Source organism: Pseudophryne corroboree, chromosome 5, assembly GCF_028390025.1.
Source record: "Pseudophryne corroboree isolate aPseCor3 chromosome 5, aPseCor3.hap2, whole genome shotgun sequence".
Lineage (NCBI taxonomy): Eukaryota > Metazoa > Chordata > Amphibia > Anura > Myobatrachidae > Pseudophryne > Pseudophryne corroboree.
Window position 1 is genome coordinate 519270029 of NC_086448.1, and position 27222 is coordinate 519297250.

The 27222-nt window shown below is 45.0% G+C and overlaps 1 long non-coding RNA gene across 2 annotated transcripts in view; it reads left to right on the top strand.

The window, feature by feature from the left end:
• Positions 1 to 12198, top strand: part of LOC134929177 (uncharacterized) — a 60720-nt gene extending 48522 nt beyond the window's left edge. For both annotated transcript variants that reach the window (XR_010178349.1, XR_010178348.1), the window contains exon 3: positions 11399 to 12198. This is a non-coding gene — a long non-coding RNA (uncharacterized LOC134929177). The remainder of the gene's footprint in view (positions 1 to 11398) is intronic.
• The last annotated feature ends 15024 nt before the right edge of the window (positions 12199 to 27222 follow it).

Genomic DNA, 27222 nt, shown 5'->3' on the forward strand with positions numbered 1-27222 from the left:
CAGTTTTTCTCCCACCTAATGAGGCTGCTTCAGAGTTGATAGCAAAATGGATGTGAATCACTCTAAATAAATGTACACATGTACAAATGTAATGTGTATTTTCACCCATACTGTATTACAGAGAAAGAGAAAGGGTAGCACTATGTCACCAATATCAGTATGTAGCAAATGTACACAATATATAGGGAGCAAAAAGTTATAAAATATATAAATAAAATGTAAGCTCTCATGAGCAGGGTCCTCAACCCTCATGTTCTTATCCTTCTGTTACTTAAACGATCTTCTACGGCACCAAATCCCACAGTTTTCTGCCACCCTTATACTTGTGTGAGTGTCGTCTGCTGCTGTAGCTATGTTTATTTACCCTGTACTTGCCCTATATTGTCTTCAACTGTAAAGCCCCGTAAACACTGGGCGATACACTAGACCAGAGGTTCCCAAACGTGGTTCTCAAGGCACCACAATGGTCCAGGTTTTAGGTTTATCCATGCTTGGCCACAGGTGACTTAATTAGCACCCCAGTCTATTTGATGTAACCATCTGTGCTGAGCCATGGATATACCTAAAATCTGGACCGTTGGGGTGCCTTGAGGTCCGCGTTTGGGAACCTCTGCACTAGACGATATGAACGATAACGATCTTTTTTAAAAGATCTATTGTCATATCATCTAGTGCAGTGGTTCTCAAACTTGGTCCCCAGGACCCCACACGGTTCACGTTTTCCATGTCACCCAGCAGGCGCACTGTGTATGACCAACTGCCACATTTAAAAAATCTACAGGTGACCTGCAAAACATGAACCATGTGGGGTCCTGAGGACCGAGTTTGAGAACCTGTGATCTAGTGTGTATGCCTGAACGATGCGAGCACCCACGGGTCGTTCTCGTTCAGGCATTATCTACTGAACGACTATCAACTTTAACTATATTGTTTTACTGCATGTGCAGGCGATGACGTCACTGAATGATATCGTTCAGTGTGTATGCACTGGCGATCTCCCCTAATTAGCAATCAGCGATATAGCTCTGATTGCTAACTAGGGGAGGTCGCCCAGTGTGCACCCAGCTTAAGTCACTATTTTCCTGTTTTGATTATTTGGTTTATGTACTATGTTTATGTTATTGGACACTGCTGATCCCTTGCGGCGTCATAAAAATAAATGATGATAATAATACTACTAATAATAAATATATATTATACAAAGCAAACACTAAGCATAGCTAAGAAACTTTTTGAAAGTGTTAATTATACATTAGTACACTGGTTTAAATTCATGAAATATACAAAAAAAATCCCATAAAAAAGAAAGACAAAAATTATCTAATATACCACTGTGATGATTAAAAAAAAGTAATATAATGACTCTAATATAGGGGTTATTCAGATGTGTCAGCAAACCAAAAAAGCACACTAATGAGCAAAACCATGCTGCACTGCAGGTGGGGCAGATGTAACGTGCAGAGAGAGTTAGATTTGGGTGGGTTATTTTGTTTATGTGAATGGTAAATACTGTCTGCTTTATTTTTACACTGCAATTTAGATTTCAGTTTGAACACACCACCCAAATCTAACTCTCTGCACATGTTACATCTGCCCCACCTGCAGTGCAACATGGTTTTGTCCATTAGCATACTTTTATTGGTTTGTAACAAACCTGAATACGGTCCATAGTTCAGCCATGAAGTCAGAGCCCTAACACACATGAATTATCCACTGCATCTCAGGAAATCAATGTGCCCAATACGTGGGCTGTATAGTAACAGAAAGCTAGATAATGATCTTTGATCTGGCATGTCACAGGACATTGTATTGAGGTGCTCCTGGATTGCAAATTAGTATTATGTTGTAAATGTCACTATTTATAATCTTAAATATTATCAAGTTATGACTATTATCTAACTTTTTACTACTATACAGCCCACATATAGGGCACACGTGTTAGGGCTCTGACTCTGGACAAACTATTTTATAACATTGGTATATTATTTATTTTTTCCTTTCCTTTTTATATGGATTATATGGGATATATTTATCACTGATGTGATAAATAATTTTCGCCTAAATTTGCAATTTAGCTCTTGCTTGGAGACAAACTCTGATATGGGCCCATGCCAGTGAGGTGATAGCTAAGAAATCAGTCACCAATTGGGAGATAATAGTACATACAAGAAATTACAATATAGAAAATAAATTACTATTTGAGCTATAATACTCTCAATGTGCATATATGGACAGAAGCCACAAGTGTAATTTTCATTCAATTAATTTATTTATTAGACACTATCTTTTCAATTTGATGTATAATTGTATCAAATCTCTAATAAAGATACGTATCATAAAAAGTTTCTTTCTTTCCAAACATAAAAATACATACACATATAAAAGGTATTCAAATTACATAGATATAAGACATCCAATGTTACAATATAAAAAAAATGTAGGTCACGTGACTCAAAAAATGTACACTCTAAAAATGTTATATAATATTATTTGTCTGAAAGCTTCAGTTGAATAATTCTTAATGTGTCCAATAGTAGTCTTTTATATAAGAGGTGAATAAATGCAACGGACCACTTATCCCAAACACCAGCACGGAGGTGTTACTTAGATATGTGGAGTTTACCAATCCTGATCTGCATGTGATATTGGTAAGTGATTATGCTGTTCACAGCGGGGAGCCATGAGCAACTTTTACCCGTCCGTGTCTGTCCCGACTGCTATACATAGGGGGGAATTCAAATGTTTGAAAAGTCAGTTGGGTGTCTGTTTTTTTCCTATCTAATAGACAGGAAAAAACAGACACCCAACCAACTTTTCAAACATCTGAATTCCCCCCATGGAATACAGAGCTGGTGCCGCTTGTATTAGGACTGGGAAAACCTTGCCGCTCTGCCACTCGCCGTCAGCTGGTTGGCCGCATTACATGACCTACATTTTTTTATATTGTAACATTGGATGTCTTATGTTTGGAAAGAAAGAAACCTTTTATGATACTTATCTTTGGAGATTTGATACAATTATACATCAGATTGAAAATTACACTTGTGGCTTCTGTCCATATATTCACCTTGAGAGTATTATAGCGCAAATAGTCATTTATTTTCTACATTGTTTTGTATATATTTTATGGGGAGTGGAGGATTTTTGGCCTTCAGTTTTTCACCATAAATTAGCTGTGTGAACACAGACACCAGCTTGGATTAATATCAATAAAATTTAATAGAATATATCAAAATATACATAAGCGCCTAAATCCCTTTTGTGTCTCCATACAAGAAATTACAAAGTGATCCTTCAATAACAATCAGCAATAAATTAAAGGAATTAACAAATAAGGCTGTACAAAAATTGAAAAGCAGTGAAAAACAAGAGAGTGATTTCATAAATATACCAAATCCTGCAACACCTACAATATATGTACTCCCAAAGTTATATAAACACGCCACTAAACCTCCAGGCAGACCCATCATTTTGGGGTCAAACAGCGTTACATCCAATTTGTCCGCCATGATTGACCATTTTCTGCAACCTTTAGTTAAAACCAATAATGCATACTAGAAAGACACTTCTGACACTTTAAGGAAACTTGATAAAATTCAATGGGATGACAAATGTATCTTAGCCACTGGATATGTCAGTAGTTTATATACAATAATTGATCGGGACAAAGGTTGTGAGGCTGTAAAATTCTTCTTGGACAAAAGTAATTACTCTGAAGAATTAAAAGCGTTTATTATTGAATACATTTCTTTTATTTTGCATAACAATTATTTGTAATTCAGTGGATGTTTTGATTTATAAATCAAAGTCACTGCCATGGGCACTAGGTTTGCCCCCAGCTACGCAAATCTGTATATGTCGTACTGGGAGCACATCTATATAGACCCAGTAAACGTAGCGGGGGCAAACCTGGTGTGCGGTATTGTTTTATTGACAATGTATTTTTTATTTGGAAAGGGGAGAACAGTGCCTAGGGGGTATATTCAGTTGAAATCAGATCCATTCCGACATTCATTTGTTGGAATGGATCTCACCTGGGCTATTCAATGCTATCTCAATTTGACTTTTAAAAAAGAGCCGCAGGTAGACGGGAGAGAGCAGCACTACAGCAGCGGCTATGCTCTCCCCCGTCTGCCTGCGGCTCTCCCCCATCCCCCCCCCCTGTCTCTGCCCCTGCCCATCCCCCATTACAGCCGCCGCTCACGGCAGCGTCCACCCAGCTCTAGTAAGCGAGGTCTCGCTTGCTGGAGCCGGGTGGACGCTGCTGTGAGCGGTGGCTGTTACATCCTCCAGCTACGCTGCTCACCCCATCTCCAGCGCTGCTCTCCTTTCTCCCGCGCTGCTCTGCCCGTCTCCCGTGCTGCTTTCCCCATCTCACTTCCACTTTTTTTAAACTCAAATTGAGATGGTCAAAAAGGGGTTTTGGCCCCGTTTTCGACACAAGCACGCGGATTGGCAGCTATTCCGCCGATCCACATGCTTTTCGACAAGTCGAATTCCTCGACTTGTTGAAAAATTTGGGGTTAGATTGAATAGGTCGGAACCCCTTCTGATCAAAAAAAGTAAAAAACTGCCGTCTTTTCGACAGACGGCAGCTTTCGACTTCAATTGAATATACCCCTTAGAGTCCTTTTGTGAAACTTCGAATAACAATGATTTCAATATAATTTCTCTGACGTCCTAGTGGATGCTAGGAACTCCGTAAGGACCATGGGGAATAGCGGCTCCGCAGGAGACTGGGCACAAAAGTAAAGCTTTAGGACTACCTGGTGTGCACTGGCTCCTCCCCCTATGACCCTCCTCCAAGCCTCAGTTAGATTTTTGTGCCCGGCCGAGAAGGGTGCACACTAGGGGCTCTCCTGAGCTTCTTAGTGAAAGTTTAGTTTTAGGTTTTTTATTTTCAGTGAGACCTGCTGGCAACAGGCTCACTGCATCGAGGGACTAAGGGGAGAAGAAGCGAACCTACCTAAGTGGTGGTAGCTTGGGCTTCTTAGGCTACTGGACACCATTAGCTCCAGAGGGACCGAACACAGGCCCAGCCTCGGAGCTCGGTCCCAGAGCCGCGCCGCCGGCCCCCTTACAGAGCCAGAAGCAAGAAGAGGTCCGGAAAAATCGGCGGCAGAAGACATCAGTCTTCAACAAGGTAGCGCACAGCACTGCAGCTGTGCGCCATTGTTACTCAGGCACACTTCGGTCACTGAGGGTGCAGGGCGCTAGGGGGCGGCGCCCTGAGCAGCAATGTAAACACCTTGGCTGGCATAAATACACCACATATAACCCCCAGGGCTATATGGATGTATTTTAACCCCTGCCAGAACTCACCAAAAAGCGGGAGAAAAGGCCGCCGAGAAGGGGGCGGAGCCTATCTCCTCAGCACACGGGCGCCATTTTCCATCACAGCTCCGCTGGAAGGACGTCTCCCTGACTCTCCCCTGCAGTCCTGCACTACAGAAAAGGGTAAAAAAGAGAGGGGGGCACTAATTTGGCGCAGTTTTAATACTAACAGCAGCTATAAAGGGAAAAGCACATTTTATAGTGGTATTCCTGTCTATATATAGCGCTCTGGTGTGTGCTGGCATACTCTCCCTCTGTCTCCCCAAAGGGCTAGTGGGGTCCTGTCCTCTATCAGAGCATTCCCTGTGTGTGTGCGGTGTGTCGGTACGATTGTGTCGACATGTTTGAGGAGGAAAATGAGATGGAGGCGGAGCAATTGCCTATTATAGAGTTGTCACCCCCTAGGGAGTCGACACCTGAGTGGATGAGCTTATGGAAGGAATTGCGTGACAGTGTCAGCTCTTTACGACAGACAGTTGACGACATGAGACAGCCGGCTACTCAGCTTGTGCCTGTCCAGGGGTCTCAAACGCCATCAGGGGCTTTAAAACGCCCGTTACCTCAAATGGCAGACAGACACGGATACTGACTCCAGTGTCGATGATGAGGAGACAAACGTGACTTCCACTAGGGCCACACGTTACATGATTGAAGCAATGAAAAATGTATTGCATATCTCTGATAATACAAGTACCACTAAAAAGGGTATTATGTTTGGTGAGAAAAAACTGCCTGTAGTTTTTCCTGTATCCGAGGAATTAAATGAAGTGTGTGATGAGGCGTGGGTTTCCCCCGATAAAAAAACTGATAATTCCTAAAAGGTTATTGGCATCGTACCCTTTCCCGCCAGAGGATAGGGCACGTTGGGAAACACCCCCTAGGGTGGATAAAGCGCTCACACGCTTGTCTAAACAGGTAGCACTACCCTCTCCTGATACGGCCGCCCTAAAGGAACCTGCCGATAGAAAGCTGGAGAATATCCTAAAATGTATATACACTCACACGGGTGTTATACTGCGACCAGCAATCGCCTCAGCCTGGATGTGCAGTGCGGGCCTGGCGTGGTCGGATTCCCTGACTGAAAATATTGATACCCTAGATAGGGACAGTATATTACTGACTATAGAGCATTTGAAGGATGCATTTCTATATATGCGTGATGCACAGAGGGATATTTGCCGACTGGCATCAAGAGTTAGCGCGCTGTCCATTTCTGCAAGAAGAGGTTTATGGACGCGGCAGTGGTCAGGTGATGCGGATTCTAAAAGGCACATGGAAGTATTGCCTTATAAGGGGGAGGAGTTATTTGGGGTTAGTCTATCAGACCTGGTAGCCACGGCAACTGCTGGAAAATCCACATTTTTACCCCAGGTAGCTTCTCAACCTAAGAAGACGCCGTATTATCAGGCGCAGTCCTTTCGGCCCCATAAGGGCAAGCGGGCAAAAGGCGCCTCATTTCTGCCCCGTGGCAGAGGGAGAGGAAAAAGGCTGCAACAAACAGCCAGTTCCCAGGAACAAAAGCCCTCTCCCGCCTCCGCAAAGTCCTCAGCATGACGCTGGGGCTTTACAAGCGGACTCAGGCACGGTGGGGGCCCGTCTCAAGAAGTTCAGTGCGCAGTGGGCCCACTCGCAAGTGGACCCCTGGATCCTTCAGGTGGTATCTCAGGGGTACAAATTGGAATTCGAGACGTCTCCCCCTCGCCGTTTTCTAAAGTCTGCTTTACCGACGTCTCCCTCAGACAGGGAGGCAGTATTGGAAGCCATTCACAAGCTATATTCCCAGCAGGTGATAATCAAGGTACCCCTCCTACAACAGGGAAAGGGGTACTATTCCACACTATTTGTGGTACCGAAGCCGGACGGCTCGGTGAGACCAATTTTAAACCTAAAATCCTTGAACACTTACATACAAAGGTTCAAATTCAAGATGGAGTCACTCAGAGCAGTGATTGCAAACCTGGAAGAAGGGGACTATATGGTGTCTCTGGACATCAAAGATGCTTACCTACTGTCACTATCAGTTTCAGACGCTGCCGTTTGGATTGTCCACGGCACCCCGGGTCTTTACCAAGGTAATGGCCGAAATGATGATACTCCTTCGAAGGAAGGGAGTTTTAGTTATCCCTTACTTGGACGATCTCCTGATAAGGGCAAGATCCAGGGAACAGTTGGAAGTCGGAGTAGCACTATCTCAGATAGTGCTGCGCCAGCACGGTTGGATTCTCAATATTCCAAAATCGCAGCTGATCCCGACGACACGACTTCTCTTCCTAGGGATGATCCTGGACACAGTCCAGAAAAAGGTGTTTTTTTCCCGGAGGAGAAAGCCAGGGAGTTATCCGAACTAGTCAGAAATCTCCTAAAACCAGGCCAAGTCTCAGTGCATCAATGCACAAGGGTCCTGGGAAAGATGGTGGCTTCTTACGAAGCAATCCCATTCGGCAGATTCCACGCAAGAACCTTCCAGTGGGATCTGCTAGACAAATGGTCCGGGTCGCATCTTCAGATGCATCAGCGGATAATCTTGTCACCAAGGACAAGGGTGTCTCTCCTGTGGTGGTTGCAGAGTGCTCATCTTCTAGAGGGCCGCAGATTCGGCATTCAGGACTGGGTCCTGGTGACCACGGATGCCAGCCTGAGAGGCTGGGGAGCAGTCACACAGGGAAGAAATTTCCAGGGCTTGTGGTCAAGCCTGGAGACATCACTTCACATAAATATCCTGGAGCTAAGGGCCATCTACAATGCTCTAAGCCTAGCAAGACCTCTGCTTCAAGGTCAGCCGGTGCTGATCCAGTCAGACAACATCACGGCAGTCGCCCACGTAAACAGACAGGGCGGCACAAGAAGCAGGAGGGCAATGGCAGAAGTTGCAAGGATTCTTCGCTGGGCGGAAAATCATGTGATAGCACTGTCAGCAGTGTTCATTCCGGGAGTGGACAACTGGGAAGCAGACTTCCTCAGCAGACACGACCTCCACCCGGGAGAGTGGGGACTTCACCCAGAAGTCTTCCACATGATTGTGAACCGTTGGGAAAAACCAAAGGTGGACATGATGGCGTCCCGCCTCAACAAAAAACTAGACCGGTATTGCGCCAGGTCAAGGGACCCTCAGGCAATAGCTGTGGACGCTCTGGTAACACCGTGGGTGTACCAGTCAGTGTATGTGTTCCCTCCTCTGCCTCTCATACCCAAGGTACTGTGAATCATAAGAAGGAGAGGAGTAAGGACTATACTCGTGGCTCCGGATTGGCCAAGAAGGACTTGGTACCCGGAACTTCAAGAGATGCTCACAGAGGACCCGTGGCCTCTACTTCTAAGAAAGGACCTGCTCCAGCAGGGACCCTGTCTGTTCCAAGACTTACCGCGGCTGCGTTTGACGGCATGGCGGTTGAACGCCGGATCCTGAAGGAAAAAGGCATTCCGGATGAAGTCATCCCTACCCTGATCAAAGCCAGGAAGGATGTAACCGTACAGCATTATCACCGTATTTGGCGTAAATATGTTGCGTGGTGCGAGGCCAGGAAGGCCCCTACAGAGGAATTTCAACTGGGTCGTTTCCTGCATTTCCTGCAAACAGGACTGTCTATGGGCCTAAAATTAGGGTCCATTAAGGTTCAAATTTCGGCCCTGTCGATTTTCTTCCAGAAAGAACTGGCTTCAGTTCCTGCAGTTCAGACGTTTGTCAAGGGGGTACTGCATATACAGCCTCCTTTTGTGCCTCCAGTGGCACCTTGGGATCTCAATGTAGTTTTGGGGTTCCTAAAATCACATTGGTTTGAACCACTCACCACTGTGGACTTAAAATATCTCACATGGAAAGTGGTAATGCTGTTGGCCCTGGCTTCAGCCAGGCGTGTCTCAGAATTGGCGGCTTTATCCTATAAAAGCCCTTACCTAATTTTTCATACGGACAGGGCAGAATTGACGACTCGTCCTCAATTTCTCCCTAAGGTGGTTTCAGCGTTTCACTTGAACCAGCCTATTGTGGTACCTGCGGCTACTAGGGACTTGGAGGACTCCAAGTTGCTGGACGTAGTCAGGGCCCTGAAAATATATGTTTCCAGGACGGCTGGAGTCAGACAATCTGACTCGCTGTTTATCCTGTATGCACCCAACAAGCTGGGTGCTCCTGCTTCTAAGCAGACTATTGCTCGTTGGATTTGTAGTACAATTCAGCTTGCACATTCTGTGGCAGGCCTGCCACAGCCAAAATCTGTAAAAGCCCATTCCACAAGGAAGGTGGGCTCATCTTGGGCGGCTGCCCGAGGGGTCTCGGCTTTACAACTTTGCCGAGCAGCTACTTGGTCAGGGGCAAACACGTTTGCTAAATTCTACAAATTTGATACCCTGGCTGAGGAGGACCTGGAGTTCTCTCATTCGGTGCTGCAGAGTCATCCGCACTCTCCCGCCCGTTTGGGAGCTTTGGTATAATCCCCATGGTCCTAACGGAGTTCCCAGCATCCACTAGGACGTCAGAGAAAATAAGAATTTACTTACCGATAATTCTATTTCTCGTAGTCCGTAGTGGATGCTGGGCGCCCATCCCAAGTGCGGATTGTCTGCAATACTTGTACATAGTTATTGTTACAAAAATCGGGTTATTATTGTTGTGAGCCATCTTTTCAGAGGCTCCTCTGTTATCATGCTGTTAACTGGGTTCAGATCACAGGTTGTACGGTGTGGCTGGTATGAGTCTTACCCGGGATTCAAAATCCTTCCTTATTGTGTACGCTCGTCCGGGCACAGTATCCTAACTGAGGCTTGGAGGAGGGTCATAGGGGGAGGAGCCAGTGCACACCAGGTAGTCCTAAAGCTTTACTTTTGTGCCCAGTCTCCTGCGGAGCCGCTATTCCCCATGGTCCTTACGGAGTTCCCAGCATCCACTACGGACTACGAGAAATAGAATTATCGGTAAGTAAATTCTTATTTTTAACTTTTCAAACAAGTCCACAACAGGTTGACTTTTTAGATTGAAATATCTATACCAAAAATAATTGTTTACACACTAGAATATTTAGAAAAGAGACTGACTCTAACTCCTATATTGATAATACGAGCCAGCACCACCGCAGTTGGTTGGAAGGAATACCTTTAGGACAATTTAAGCGGGTTAAACGTAATTGCACAGAAGAGGTAATATGTGATGAAGAGATAAAAGTTATCAGTAAGCAATTTGAAAATAAAGGTCATTCTAAAAATACCGTTATAAAAGCAGAGGAGAGAATAAAGGATATTCAAAGAGAAGATCTACTAAAAGAAAAGGGAAGATTCAGAAGGACAATATCGATATAGAATGGTCCTTCATCAGCACATACGGCTGTCATTACAAACAGCTGGAAAAGAGCATACAAAAAATTGGAGAGTCTTACAAGAAGACCCCATTCTTAAAGATCATCTTCCTATAAAACCTAAGTTTATATATAAATGGGCCCCGTCATTGAAAGACAAACTTGTGAAGAGTACTCTATTGGAATCTAAACCCATTAGTAATAGAATAAAAAGGTTTCACAGGTGTGACTCGTGCCTTGTGTCAGTCTACAAACAATCAGAATAATCAGAGAAAGGTGACATCTTTTGAGGTCCTAAACAAAAAATATTATATTAATAGTTTTGTAACCTGTCACTCAACAAATGTAATATATTTATTAGAATGTAGTTGTGGGCTTGTGTACGTAGGGAAAACAACTAGAAATTTTAAAACCCGTATGGCGGAACATATATATAAGAAAAGAACACCTCAATCATCCATTATCGAACATTTTACAATTATACATAAAAATTGTGAAAACCATATTAAGTGTTACATTGGCATAGAACAAATAAAAGAATCATGGAGATCAAGAGATCTAGAAACACGATTAGCAAAAATAGAAAAATAGAATTGATTTATTCACTTAATAGTCTAGTGCCAAATGGTCTTAACTCTGATTTTTAATTAAAATGGTTTTTAAATACATTTTTTAACTGTATTTAATATTTTTTATATTTGTTGTATTTCTAATGACTGTTTATTCCTTTTTTTGGCATGCACCTATGGATTCACATGAACTAACCCCGTTGCCAGTAGGGAAGGACTACATGGGAATACAAAGTACCATGGTACATTATATAAAAATGGCAAGCGGGAGTTAATTGGTACTATTATCTCATTATGCATATGGAAAGTACACAGAGCCATCATAACTTAGTTTCCGGGCTTTTGGAACGCTTAAGTCAAGCATATGGAATGTACATCAGAGCTATTATAACTCCGTTTCCGGGATTTGGAACGCAAAAGTTAAAGAGGAAGCCACTTCTAGAACCCTTAACCACTTGTTCTGTAACTAGCGCTAAGCGGAAATACGTCACCCGCATCACTTCCAGTCTATGGAACGCAAACTTCCGGTTTCCATGTCCACGGTGGAACACAAATCAGGGGAGACTTTTTTTTCAATTAGGAACTGCAATTTCCGGATTAGGGCTTTAAATATCAGCCCAGGACAGCAGTGGTTTATGCACTTGACAAAGGATGAAGAACATCTGAAACGCGTTGTACTATTGAACCGCATCTCCGTTTGAACTCCTGCTGGAAACCGTCTATTCCATCTGGGCCAAGCTTGTGGTGTGTTGCTGGTTTGTCAACCAGCAGCTCCAACATCTAGGCACACACCACATATCCCGCACGTTATAAATCAGGAGTATTGAACATTTGCACTATGTGATACTAGCACTGGAATTTGGCTAAAATGTTTTGTCCCTAATAGGTGTTTGCACTGTGTCACTTTGTGCAATATTCTGCTTTTTATCTTTTATGTATATATGTATCTAACAGAAGGTAGTGCATTGTGTCACTTTATACCTGATGTTAATTTTTCAATAAATGTGTGTGGTAAAAAAAACTTTAGCACATAAGCGATTTATGGGGGTAATTCAGAGTTGATCGCAGCAGCAAGTTTGTTAGCAATTGGGCAAAACCATGTCCACTGCAGGTGGGGCAGATGTAACGTGCAGAGAGAGTTAGATTTTGGTGGGTTATATGGTTTCTGTGCAGGGTAAATACTGGCTGCTTTATTTTTACACTGCAATTTGGATTTCAGTTTGAACACACTCCACCCAAATCTAACTCTCTTTGCACATGTTATATCTGCAGTGCACATGGTTTTTCCCAACTGCTAACAAATTTGCTGCTGCGATCAACTCAGAATTAGGCTCTATATGTACACACTTGAAAACATCTGTTTAGGCGTAGGGCTCACAATTGGGTACCAGTTCCGACTTTTTATTTGATAGCTTAGAGACTATAAAATTTCTTCGTGGTTCGGGTCTCCAGTAGCCAGTGCACTTGCACGACTGGTGCAAGTGCCCTGGCTGACGCAGAGGGATCCAAAGGAGCATTTACAGTTGTAAATCGAGGTACTGTGGCAGATATCAGAGAAATCCCCTGCAATTCTTCCATGGTACATCTGGGGAATCCTTAATATTTGCAGGTACTTGCGACAAACATTGAATGATAAATAGGCCCCTACTGTATGGTTTTTTTCATGTATTTATACCAGTATACAGCTGTATAATTCAAAACTTTACTATGCTTAGTTTTTGCTTCGTATAGTTGCTGTGTCACTCCATCCCCCCCACCCTGTGTAATTGCAGCAGCCCCTCATGTGTCTTTGGCTGTCTCATCTATAGTGTCCGGCTCCATCAGTTCTCAGTCCCCATAGTGCCACTACATGTCTTGCTGCAGCGCAGCGGTTTCTGGATCTGTTGCGCTCACATGACCTCAAGTGTCGGGAATGACCTCAAGTGTCGGGAAACAGATTTGAATAAAGACAAAGCCTTATGCCACTGGAGAGCCGCGGGTTGCCCACCGCTGTTGTAGACCATAGTATCGAACCAGGTGTTTGTTATTTTTTGTCCAGTCTACTGGACTGATGGGGGTGATACAGAGCTGGATACTGTTTGCACCACAGTTGTGTCTTTGGATGCAACTGCTATGTGAAAATATGTACAAGCTACAGGAGACGTCTTGTGTGAAAAGATTGCGATCAGGCAACTATCGGCCATCAGAGTAAGCCTAAGTTTACTCAGAATGACCGGCCGAACTCCACTGCCAAGGCCAGTAAATCTGTGTCTCCCACAAAATGAAGCTTGCAAACTCCCCCAAACACACTTCCACCATAGTCACAGACACAGAAATGCACATGCGCAGCGCAACTTCTGCGCATGTGCAGTACAAAAACCATCATCCATGTTTATAAACATTGCATTAAGTACTTCTCTGAATCAGGTCCCATGTTAGTAACTAGACCCAAGTAATAGGTTTTGCAAAAGCCAGCCTTAACTTTTTCTGCTGCAAGGTACACTGGGCTCCACAAGGAATGGACAATGGGGTGTAGAGTAGGATCTTGATCCGAAGCACCAACAGGCTCAAAAGCTTTGACCTTCTTCCCAAGATGCATAGGGCCGCCTCCTATATCACCACGCCTCCGTGCACAGGAGCTCAGTTTGTAGTTGGTGCTTGCAGTGCAAGCATGTAACAGGAAGAGCTGCTCACAGCAGCTCCAGAAAAAGCTTTTTCTGAGGAAAAATGAAGACTACAAGGGCTGCAGCAGAGGCACAGATTGTGCTAGATGTCAGTAGACATTGCCTGCTGCAGCTCCATCTCTTCCCCCAGCGGCGCTGTACACTCCCGAGCCCTGGTTGCCGGGTAACTACAGCAGGAGGCTCCAGTTTACTTCTTGTCGGGCACACACGACGGGGGCTCTCCAGGATCGCGTGCCTGCGCTTCGGGAGGTAGTAAGTGGGTCCCGCTTGCAGGACCTGGTCTTTATCGCGATCCGGCGTGGTCAGTGGGAGGCGGGCCGCGCACGCTGGCGGTGGACACTGTGGCAGTACAGGCGATCCCACTAGATCACCAGGGCATGGGACAGGTCAGGTTTTCTCTATAAACCGTTTTATTAGAGCCCGCAGTACCCGGTGGTTTTGCCAGCAGGGGGATAGAGCTTGGACCTGAAGCCCCTCCCCCAGCCCCACGGCGCCATTTTCTGCAAGTGTTCCCACCCTGGAGCTGCATATCTGTCTCTCCCTCACTCCCTGGCAGTATCTGCGGCGCCATTATCCCTCAGCTCACTGTTCCTGGGAATGCATGGGCAAATCCTCCTATGTAAAGCCGCCTGGTTGTCAGTGCTTTGACTTTACATAACACTTAAGTATTCTACCTGCCTTTTTTAGTCAGTGTTAGTTAAGAAAGAGTGCACTTAGTCAGGGTTTCCTAGTACAATTACCCTGTGATATACATCCAGTTCTTACTGTGTACTGTTATATCTATTGTTAAATAGCTGTGTAAGCTAGTCCAGTGCAGTATTATTGTTAGTAATAACCTCTGCATTGTACAGACTGTGACTATTTGTGTGTGCATTTGATAGCTGAGTGGTGTCCATTTCGTGTCTTTCACTCAACCTGCTATCCCTGTAAACTATAACCTGAGGGGGCTTGGTGCGTCAGGTTTTATCTAATATAGGATTTTCACAAAGTTATACTGTATTACGGATTTTTCTCTGTGATTTAGTCACCATATCTCTCCTTTATCTCTGCTGGTGCTGACTACACTGCGCAGGGGTTTGGGCTAGAGGTATTGTGCTGCTGACAAATTGTACTGTGTTACCTGATACTGCAAGTTATATCATGTCTGCTTCTGAGGGTAACAGTTCTGGGGCTGAACACACTGCCGGTGTTGCTGAAGCCGCAGATACCTATGAGGAGAATATAGCAGCTTTGGGCTCTGGTTCTGGGGGCTCCTTGCCCCCCAGTGGGACGGTGGCAATGGGGGCAAATAATGACCCGCCGTGGGTCACTTTTTCCACGCTTCTGCATACGCTAGTTCATAAACTAACACCCCCCTATGGGACCCCCAATGCCGGTGCAACCGTTTGTGGTCCCTGCAGCTAACCCGCCATGGGCGGACGATTTATCTGCTCAAATAAAGAAGTTGAACCAGTCCCTGACTACTAAAAAGTCTGACCATCGCTCGCCTACGTCCAAGGGGTCCTCTAAGCGAGTGCTTGTCTCCTCACAATCCACTGCTGTCACTGACACCTCGTCGGATCAAGACGGCACTTACACTGACCCCACAGGTTCTGACTCAGATACGGCTGATGGGGAGGGTGGTTCATATGTGGATGTTCCTGATCTTTTGGAGGCTATTAAATTAATTTTACAGATTACGGATGTTCCCGAGCCATCCGTTCCTCCTAAGAAACCTGATAGGTTCAAGCGTCAGAAGGTGATTAAACAAGTTTTACCTCGCTCTGACCACCTAATTGATATACGTCAGGAACCCTGGGAAAACCCGGGTACGAAGTTTGTGCCTCAAAAGAAGATGCTGGCTCGCTATCCCCTCATGCCGGAGCTGTCTAAGAATTGGGAAACGCCTCCTCCAGTGGACTCACATGTGGCTAGGATGGTGGTTTCCTCAGCTCTACCACCGTCACATCTCTAAAAGAGCCTACGGATAAACGTGTGGAGGGTTGTCTGAAAGCGATTTACACCCTCACTGGTGCTGCACAAAGGCCCACTATTGCAGCTACTTGGGCTGCAGAGGCCATTGAAGCATGGGCCTTGGAGTTAGATGCTGAAATCTCCTCTGACCATGCTAGACAATGCCTGTCTTATATTGTCACAGCTTCTCGTTATATTAAAGAGGCGGCTTCTGATGCCGGTATCCTGGCAGCCAAGGCCTCTACTACGTCAGTCCTGGCTCGCCGGATATTGTGGCTGAGATCCTGGTCTGTGGATCTGGACTCTAGAAAAACCCTGGAGGTACTCCCTTTTAAGGGAGATATTCTGTTTGGGGAGGATTTAAATAAGATTGTGGCTGACTTGGCTACTGCCAAAACTGCCTGTCTGCCAAGTACTGTTCCTTCTGTGTCGAAGGCTAAAGGTACGTCCTTTCGTCCTTCAGGTAAAGCAAAAGGTCAGGCGTACAACAAGCAGGCCCGCACTTCCAAACCTGGTTAGCCGAAGCCCAAAAGAGCCTTGGCGGCCCGTCAGCCAGCTTCCAAGACAGATGCCTGCCGCATGATGGGGCGGGCCTCCCTCTGGGGGATCCCAAGGTGGGGGGCCGGCTTCTAGGGTATACCCATGAATGGTTGAAGACCACTTCAGATGCCTGGGTACGGGAAGTCATCACGCGAGGTTACGTCATAGCCTTCAAAAACCGACCCCCTCATCGATTTTGCCAGACAGATGTCCCGTTGGACAAGACAAAGGCAAACACTCTACATTCGGTGGTATAGACCCTCCTGGATACAGGAGTCGTAGTACAGGTGCCTCTTGCGCAGAGGGGCCGGGGGTACTATTCTCCGCTGTTTCTAGTCCCGAAACCAAATGGGTCCTCCTGGCCCATTCTCAACCTCAAGGCATTGAACAGGTTTGTGAAGGTTTCCACGTTCCGGATGGAAACCCTTCGCTCTATAGTTCTGGCCTTGGAACTTGGGGACTTCATGGTCTCCCTGGATACACAGGATGCTTACCTGCATATTCCTATAGCAGTGTCTCATCAGCAATACCTGAGATTTGCGATTGGCAACTGCCATTACCAGTTTCGGGTGTTACCTTTTGGTTTAACAACGGCTCCGCGAGTCTTTACAAAAGTCATGGCGGTGATGACGGTGGTACTCCGCCATCAAGGGGTCAGGATACTGCCGTATTTGGACGACTTGTTAATCCTGGCAAATTCCCCAGAACTTCTCCTGCGTCATCTAGATGTGACGGTCCGGTTTCTGCAAGCCCACGGGTGGCTCATCAACTGGAAGAAATCATCCCTGATCCCTGCTCAGAGCATGGTGCATCTGGGAGCACTATTGGACACTCACAACCAGCGGTTGTTCCTGTCTCAGGAGAAAGTCCTGAAACTTCAGGACAGGATTCGTTGCTTCCTATCTCGTCCGCAAATGTCGATACATTCGTGGATGCGCTGGCGGTACCGCGGAGGTTTCGGCTGCCGTACGTGTTCCCTCCGGTGTCACTCCTGCCCAGGGTAATTCGGAAGTTCAAGTAAGAAAAAGGAATTCTGCTTCTCATAACTCCAGCGTGGCCCAGACGGCACTGGTTCTCAGACCTGCAAGGCCTATCGTCAGAGCGTCCAATTCTACTTCCACAACGCTCAGACCTCCTCGTTCATGGCCCCTGTGTCTACCAGGACCAAGCCTGGCTGTCTTTGACGGCGTGGCTCTTGAAGCTTCCGTCTTGAGGGCTAAACGGTTTTCTGAGGCGGTCATTCAAACTATGTTGCGGGCCCGGAAACCGGCTTCGGTTCGGATTTACTATAGGGTCTGGCATTCTTACTTTGTTTGGTGCGCATCTAACGATTATGACGCTTCCAAGTTTAGTATAGCCAAGTTGTTGGCTTTTCTTCAGCAGGGCCTGGACTTAGGCCTGCGTCTGGCCTCCCTCAAGGTTCAAATATCTGCCTTGGCGGTGTGGTTTCAGAGAAAAATTGCGACCTTACCTGATGTGCATACCTTTACTCAGGGCGTGTATCCAACCTCCCTATGTCCTGCCTATGGCGCCTTGGGACTTGTCGGTGGTTTTGGAGGCGTTACAAGAGTCTCCATTTGAACCTCTTGGTTCAGCTGACCTTAAGTGGCTTTCCCTTAAGGTGGTGTTTCTGCTGGCTATTGCTTCAGCTAGAAGAGTGTCGGATTTGGGTGCCTTGTCCTGTAGTTCCCCATATCTGATATTTCACCGTGACCAGGCGGTTCTTAGGACTCGTCCCGGCTATCTACCTAAGGTGGTTTCTTTGTTCCACCTTAATCAGGAGATTGTAGTTCCGGCACTTGTTTCTCCTGCTCTGTCTCCCAAAGAGCGATCTTTGGATGTGGTACGGGCTCTCCATATCTATGTGAAGAGAACTGCTCCTATTAGGAAATCTGATTCTCTTTTTGTTGTGTTTGGGTTTCACAAACGGGGCTGGCCTGCTCACAAGCAAACTCTGGCCAGATGGATTAGAATGGTGATTGCACATGCTTATGTGAAGGCTGGTCTCTCTGCTCCTGATCACATTAAGGCCCATTCTACTCGGTCTGTTGGACCTTCTTGGGCGGCCCAACGTGGTGCGACCCTTGAACAATTGTGCAAGGCGGCTACATGGTCCTCTGTGAACACGTTCATAAGGTTCTATGCCTTCGATACTGCCGCTTCCCAGGATGCTTCCTTTGGACGCCGGGTTCTTGTGCCCGCTACAGTGCGTCCCCTCCCATAAGGAACTGCTTTAGGACATCCCTATTGTCCATTCCTTGTGGAGCCGAGTGTACCCCGCAGCAGAAAATGAGTTTTATGGTAAGAACTTACCTTTGTTAAAACTCTTTCTGCGAGGTACACTGTGCTCCACAAGGCGCCCACCCTGACGCACTTAGCTTCTTTGGGTTGGTATGGCATTAGCCGCTGACACTTCTCCTGTCGGGAGAGTGTGGTGTATGTGGCAACTGGCAGTTGTCGTCTCTTTTACTTGCTACTGCATTGGGCTGGTTAACAAAACTGAGCTCCTGTGCACGGAGGCGGGGTGATATAGGAGGCGGCGCTATGCATCTTGGGAAGAAGGTCAAAGCTTTTGAGCCTGTTGGTGCTTCGGATCAAGATCCTACTCTACACCCCATTGTCCATTCCTTGTGGAGCCCAGTGTATCTCGCAGAAAGAGTTTTAACAAAGGTAAGTTCTTACCATAAAACTCGTTTTTCCTTACAAATTGTACGGTATGAGCTTTATAACTGTACAGATGAATAAGGCATTCAGGGTGAGATGTATTAAGCAGTGAAAAGAGCCAATCAGCATTGAAGTAACATTTATAATTTGCATACTATAAAATTCTACAGAGCAGCTGATTGGTTGCCATGGGCAACTTCTCCACTGGCTTACTTCTCCACTCTTTTCACAGCTTAGTACATCTCCCCCTTAAGGTGAGAATTATCAAAGCTTAGAAAGAGATAAAGAATAAAGAGATAAAATACCAACCAACCAGCTCATGTTATTTTTTCAGCCTGTAGCATTGCAGTTAGGAGTTGATTGGCTGGTACTTTATCTCTGTCCACTTTATCTCTCTCCAAGGCTTAATACATAGTCCCCTTAGTTCCTATAACTATCTGTTTAACATCAAAAGTTATATAGTTATAGCAGCCACTCTAAAGCTGTGTTTTCTGGTGTTACCAGCTGTGTATGTTAGCTTAGCTTCTATGTTATTTGAACATCTGCTAATACTTGCTATCTTTTTAATTTCCTTTTCTGGAACAGTTCCTAAAGGATGCAGGTGCTTTGCATCATTAGAACCTGCAGCACAATACCCATGAAGAGAGGATTGGACCTAGAGGTAGTGATTCTCTGTGAAGGTGACCTACTGTCCTAGGCGTCCATTAGCGGCGTTATGCCCACCAGAGGGAACATCTGCATTTCAATAGCTTATAGGGTAAAATGTAAAAGTTGTGTATTGAGCACTTACCTGATATTTTCTCTATCTTCTGGAAAGGGTAGGATGTTGTGGGGGGAGGGAGGGTGGATCTTGTGCTCAGTCTAGACCCGGCCCTCATGAACACATTACAAAAAACTAAACTCAGAATTAAGGTGTTCTGCCTATTCATCAAATAACCCTCATAGTGAAGACTATCCCAAGCAATAGCCTTCACAGGGGGCATTGTGCAATGTTTCCCAGAACAAAGTACCCCTACACTTCTCAGAGTCCAGGCTTCCAGTTCCATTATCATCCTTGACATCCAACTGGCCTGTTAAAATAAATCTTACCACTGACAGTCCATTACGCAATGGAGCTGAGCATCATTCTGCTACCCTAGTGGTAATAGATTCTCTATCACCAGGTTTGAGTGACAACAGAAAATGTGGCATTTCAGGACTATTGATAATTAGACCCCTAAATTTGCAAAATAGATCCTAACAATGTTTTATTATTTAGATTCCACTTCCAATCAAGGATGAAATTTACTGACAGAAATGCTACATTTTAAACATAACATGCTAAAAATAAGTCTGAATGCCAGCTAACAGGATAACATATTAAAGGCATTTGACATAGCTTCAGTTGTAATATAAAGCAAAAGGAAAACCAGTTAGGGCAGTACAAAACCTACACAGTGACCTTCTTTTATGTATAAAACAGATTAAACCGCATACAAAACAATTTAGCACAAAATTAATTTTAAATTATATACTTAAATCTGTTAGGCTGAGGCCACACTTAGGGGCAGATGTATTAACCTGGAGAAGGGACAAGAAAGTGATAAACCAGTGTTAAGCGCAAGGTGATATCGCACCAGCCAATCAGTACGGATTTGAAAATGACAGGAGTTGACTGGCTAGTGCGTTATCACCTTGCACTTATCACTTCTTTATCCCTTCTCCAGGCTTAATACATCTGCCCCTTAGCGTTTTATCGCTTGGCCGGAAGAAGGGTTTTGTGTTCACACAGATCGTGTTCTGCTGGATGCCACATTTCATCTTGGATGACATCTCGCCACCTCAAACTTAATATTTCTAAAACAGAATTAATTATATTTCCACCAGCCAATATTAGTTACCAACCTGATATCTCTATCACTGTTCATAACTCAGCAATCATCCCTACTCCACAAACTCGCTGCCTAGGTGTCATTCTTGACACTGAACTGTCCTTTGTTCCCCACATTCAATCTGTCTCAAAATCATGTTACATACATCTAAGAAACATATCCAAAATACGACCATACCTTACACAAGACACTGCAAAAACTCTAATCCATAATCTCATTATCTCCCGCATTGATTATTGTAATAGTCTCTTGACTGGTTTTCCCAAACATAGCTCTCACCGCTACAATCCACTCTGAATGCAGCTGCAAGGCTAATCTTCCTCGCTAGACGTTCATCGTCTGCAAATCCACTCTGTCAGTCCCTCCACTGGTTACCGGTATTCTACCGTATTAAATATAAAATACTTTTACTGACATACAAGGCTATTAACCAAACTGCACCAACATTCATCTCTTCACTCATCTCAAAATATCTCCCTACCCGACCTCTCCACTCTGCACAAGATCTGCGTCTCTCATCCACACGTATTTCTTCCCACTCAAAATTACAGGACTTTATCTGGGCTTCTCCTACTCTGTGGAATGCCGTCCCACACACAATAAGACTCACCCCTAGTCTCCAAACCTTTAAAAGTTCCCTAAAAACTCACCTCTTCAGACAAACCAATAATATTCCAGACTCACCCACATAACCTTCAATTCTTCCGTTTCTAATTACATCCTCTCTGTACAGAACACATAACCTCACATATTTTGTCTTTCTTTGCTCTCACACCCTCCTGACCCTTGGCCAACATTGCTGGGTGATCATATCATACAACCCATTAAGAATCTAGCAATCTGGTGGACCATTATGCAAGAGGTAGCATCTACCCTTGTCCAGTGCCTATTTCCCTATAGATTGTAAGCTTGCGAGCAAGGCCCTCCTACCTCGTTGTCTGTTTTTGCCAAGTTTGTTCTATTACGGTTGATCTTATTGAAAAGCGCAACAGAATATGCTGTGCTATATAAGAAACTGTTAATAAATAATAAATAAATATTTCAGGTTAAGATGGTGTAAACTGAAAGGGCCAGGCCATAGTCCCCATTGATAATGGGACTGAGATCTGCAGTGCTAATATGCCTCCTGCATTAGGCTAGTAGTATATATATAGCAATTCATGAAATTATGCACAAGCTGCAGTTTCTACTTAATTTTATGTTTAAAAAAGAAAACCTTAATAAATATGTCCATTTCTGGTACCACAGCTCTAGAGAACTGAACTTTGCTGACCTCACCAGTAATGCAAAGCGTCTTGCTTATTGACATTTGGTAGCTCAAATTAGAAAAGTATTGTATCTCTTGGCAACACAGGCGCTGGGCTCTCCATTCTTTGAGTAGCTTTTTAAAAAGGACAATACACCGAACTATTCACAGGGTTGAGGCTCTGAAGATCGAACAATTAGGGGTATATTCAATTCCGGTCAGAAACTACCGTCTTGTCGGAAAGACGGCAGTTTCCATCTGTTTCAGTTCGGAAAGGGGTTCCAACCTATTCAATTTCAGCACATTTTTTCCGACAAGTCGGGAATTCTCGACTTATCGGAAAGCACGCGGATCTTTGGCTTCAGCCGCCGATCCACGTGTGTTGTCAGAAATGCAGCTAAATCCTACAGGTTTTAGCTTTGTTTCCGAAAATGTCAATCCGACTTTAAAAACAGTCGGATTGTCATGTCGGGAACGACCAAACCCTGTCGGATTTGGCCGCGGCATTGAATACTCACATGTCGGATCCTTTCCGTCGGAAAGGATTCAACATGAATTGAATATACCCCTAAGTGCTAACTCAGCTTGTATGTTAATCTCAGCCACTGAAGCTCTGCTTCTCCTCATTGGTATTCTGTATTTTTTTCAAGTTTGTATTGTAGCTGTATATGCACTTTGGGGGTCATTCCGAGTTGATCGCTAGCTGCTTTCGTTCGCAGCGCAGCGATTAGGTAAAAAATCGGCACTTCTGTGCATGCGTATGCGGCGCAGTGCACACGCGCAACGTTCTTTCACAAAAGCCGATGCAGTTTCACACAAGGACTAGCGACGCATTTCAGTCGCACTGCTGGCCGCAGAGTGATTGACAGGAAGTGGGTGTTTCTGGGTGGTAACTGACCGTTTTAGGGGTGTGTGTGAAAAAACGCAGGTGTGTCAGATACAAACGCGGGCGTGCCTGGGGAAACACAGGCGTGGCTGGCCAAACGCAGGGCGTGTTCGTGACGTCAAAACAGGAACTAAAATGTTTGCAGTGTTCGCAAGCTAGGAGTAGGTCTGGAGCTACTCTGAAGCTGCACAAAATTACTTTGTAGCCGCTGTGCGATCTTTTTGTTCGCACTTCTGCTAAGCTAAGATACACTCCCAGATGGCGGCGGCTTAGCGTTTGCAGGCTGCTAAAAGCAGCTAGCGAGCGATCAACTCGGAATGAGGGCCTTTGTAAGGTGCAGCAGACCCCTTGTGGCACAGTATAAATTGTAATAATGATGATACTGTAAACCAGTGAGAAGAACTGTGATGGAGAAGCTTGTATTCAGGCAAGAGACAGAACTCTTGCCAGAATCCATTTACAATACAGTCTGCACTTTGTACTTATGTTGCTTTTCCACATAACTATGTTTAACAAGTTTGTACATGTATCTTGGTCTGTTTAAGTCTCATTCATCATAAAAAACCATCTAGACTCAAAAATGAATATTCAGACAAGATTGATTTCTATAACCTATCTTTTATTAGAGTGTTGTATTCTTGTACTCTGAGAATAGATCTGCCAGCATTTTTAAAACAATATCTACACTTGATGGGACCTAACATACCTTCAAAGATCTCTGAGGATGTGAACCCAGGCTTGGAGATTAATCAGTACAAGGCCGGTGTCCACAAGCTTGGTACAAGCTGTTCCTAACTGGAAGGTGGTTAAATTACTTTTTCACTATCTAACTTAATGGTCGGGGTTAACATTTACTATGACTCGCATTTTTCCTGTTTGCACCTCCCTGAGGGTGAGAGGTGGTATGGGTAATCCTTATGTCATACCTCCCAACATGACCCTCTCCAGGAGGAACACAATGCTCTGCTTCTGGACTTCCCTCTTAACGTATGATTGCCGGCACCTGTGTTAAACAGGTTAATGGATAAGAAAGGCGTTTCACCACAGGTGAGGGCAATCATTTATTAAGAGGGAAGTCCAGGAGCAGAGCATTCTGTCCCTCCTGGAGAGGGACATGTTGGGAGGTATGCTTATGTTAAGATTAAAATGTATGCCCCCATACCCCTCAATGACTAGGCAATTGTAAATTTCCTATTAGTTTAATTAATCCAATAATCACCACTCTTTTTTCTGAGGTTTAAAAAAAAATGGCCTCTAATTACCTCAAAAATCACTTTTTCATTGCTTTTTGCACCCTACATTTAGAGTACAGGTTGAGTATCCCTTATCCAAAATGCTTGGGACCAGAGGTATTTTGGATATCGCATTTTTCCGTATTTTGGAATAATTGCATACCATAATGAGATACCATGGCGATGGGACCTAAATCTAAGCACAGAATGCATTTATGTTACATATACACCATATACACATAGCCGGAAGGTAATTTTAGCCAATATTTTTTATAATTTTGTGCATTAAACAAAGTGTGTCTACATTCACACAATTCATTTATGTTTCATATACACCTTATACACACAGCCTGGAGGTCATTTAATACAATATTTTTAATAACTTTGTGTATTAAACATAATTGTGTACATTGAGCCATCAAAAAACAAAGGTTTCACTAGCTCACTCTCACTCAAAAAAGTCCGTATTTCGGAATATTCCGTATTTTGGAATATTTGGATATGGGATACTCAACCTGTATTTATGTTTTGAAAAATAATTGCTTTTTAGCATTTATATTTTTAGATTTTTTTAAAGTAACCTCAAGCATCTTTTTTCGTACTTTATTTATTTTTATTTTTTTTATTTGAAAGTAAACTATCAGCCCACTATTTCATGCACTTCTCTTACATCGCATATGGCTGAAATTCCGCAAACCTCCGCTGCGAGTACTGCGAATAGGCATTTTTAATTAGATTGGAGAATTCTCTGGAGCGCGCATTCGTGTGAATGTCTGCGAGTTTCATGAACCATCTCCCAAACAGCACCTAAACATGAGAGCCAGCTATAAAATGTATTTCAAGGATATTAACTTATTCCCAATCAAGTCACCCACACTCCTTAAACCTGAAGGCAAGGTAAAATGATATTTTCGCACATGTAAGACTTCATTGCCTCCAGTCCCAGTACATTTACTGGAAATCATAGTCTGTACTTAATGTTATGTTGGAAGCACAATTGTAATCCCAGAAGCCCTTGCTGCATGGTTTTAAAGAAACAATCGGTCAGCAATTAATATAGTAGTCCTCATAAAGAGACAGCTGTTGTCATTGGTGGCCAGCAATATTAAGGGTACACTGCCCGGGAGCAAACCTAGCATTTCCATTGTGTAAGCAGAAGTAAGGAAGACTGGTGTGTGCTAATATCTATGTCAGTGTTTCCCAAATTTAGAGCCTGACTCAGAGATGTACGCAAGGCTATTCACAGTTGCGAATGTGTACCCAGCAGCTGTGTTAAAATATGCTAATGTTGCAGCTACCTGGATTTGTACTGAAACGTCCACCAGTGGCTTTGTGAGTCCCACCGGCTGCGTACAAAGGGCCTAATTCAGAGTTGATCGCAGCAGCAAATTTGTTAGCAGTTGGCAAAACAATGGGCCTAATTCAGACCTGATCGTAGCCCTGCAAAATTTTGCAGGGCCACGATCAGGCACATTGACATGCAGGGGTACGCCCGGCACAGGGCTAGTCCGCCCCGCATGTCAGGAACGCCCCCCCCCCCTTCCTCCCCATCCGCAGAAGTACAAAGGCATCGCACAGCGGCAATGCTTTTGCACTTCAGGAGTAGCTCCCGGCCAGCGCAGCTTTTGCGTGCTGGCCGGGAGCTACTCGTCGCTGCCCGGGTTGCAGCGACTGCGTGTGACATCATGCAGCTGCTGCGGCCCGCCCCCCGCACAGTCCAGCCACACCTGTGTTTGCCGGATCGTGCCCACAAAACGGCAGCCAAATGCCGCCGTGCCGCCCTCTCTCATCCAGCGACCGCCTCTGCGTGTCAATCAGGGACAGCCTGATGCGCTGGCACACTGCGGCACCGGCGCATGCGCACTTCTGACCTGATCGCTGCGATGAACAGCAGCGTGCAATCAGGTCAGAATGACCCCCCATGTGCACTGCAGGGGGGCAGATATAACATTTGCAGACAGAGTTAGATTGGGGTGGGGTGTGTTGTGTGTACAAACTGAAATCTAAATTGCAGTGTAAAAATAAAGCAGCCAGTATTTACCCTGCACAGAAACAAAATAACCAACCCAAATCTAACTCTCTCTGTACATGTTACATCTGCCCCACCTGCAGTGCACATGGGCCCTCATTCCGAGTTGTTCGCTCGCAAGGCGATTTTAGCAGAGTTACACACGCTAAGCCTCCGCCTACTGGGAGTGAATCTTAGCTTCTTAAAATTGCGAACGATGTATTCGCAATATTGCGATTACAAACTACTTAGCAGTTTCAGAGTAGCTTCAGACTTACTCGGCATCTGCGATCAGTTCAGTGCTTGTCGTTCCTGGGTTGACGTCACAAACACACCCAGCGTTCGCCCAGACACTCCCCCGTTTCTCCAGCCACTCCCGCGTTTTTTCCGGAAACGGTAGCGTTTTTATCCACACGCCCTTAAAACGCCGTGTTTCCGCCCAGTAACACCCATTTCCTGTCAATCACATTACGATCGCCGGAGCGAAGAAAAAGCCGTGAGTAAAAAAACTATCTTCATAGCAAAATTACTTGGCGCAGTCGCAGTGCGAACATTGCGCATGCGTACTAAGCAGAAAAACGCTGCGATACGAAGAAAATTACCGAGCGAACGACTCGGAATGAGGGCCATGGTTTTGGCCAACTGCTAACAAATTTGCTGTTGCGATCAACGTCCGTGGGTGATCAGATGGTAACCAAAGATTTGAGTATCCTTATAGTCACGCAGCAGGGCTGCAGGAAGTGAGATGGCGGAGACATTGCAGCTGTGTGATTGCATTGCAACCTCAAACACGCCCCAAAACTGGCCGCAACATGCATGCATTTTCGCCACCGCTCCCAGTTAGCTTCCCCATGTGTTCCCTGACTATCCATCACTATCACTCATCCTAAGCCCTCTGTTCCACACTCCCTTTCGACCCCATCTGTGTCACCCCTTTTTGTGTGCCCCTCCCCTTTAGAATGTAAACT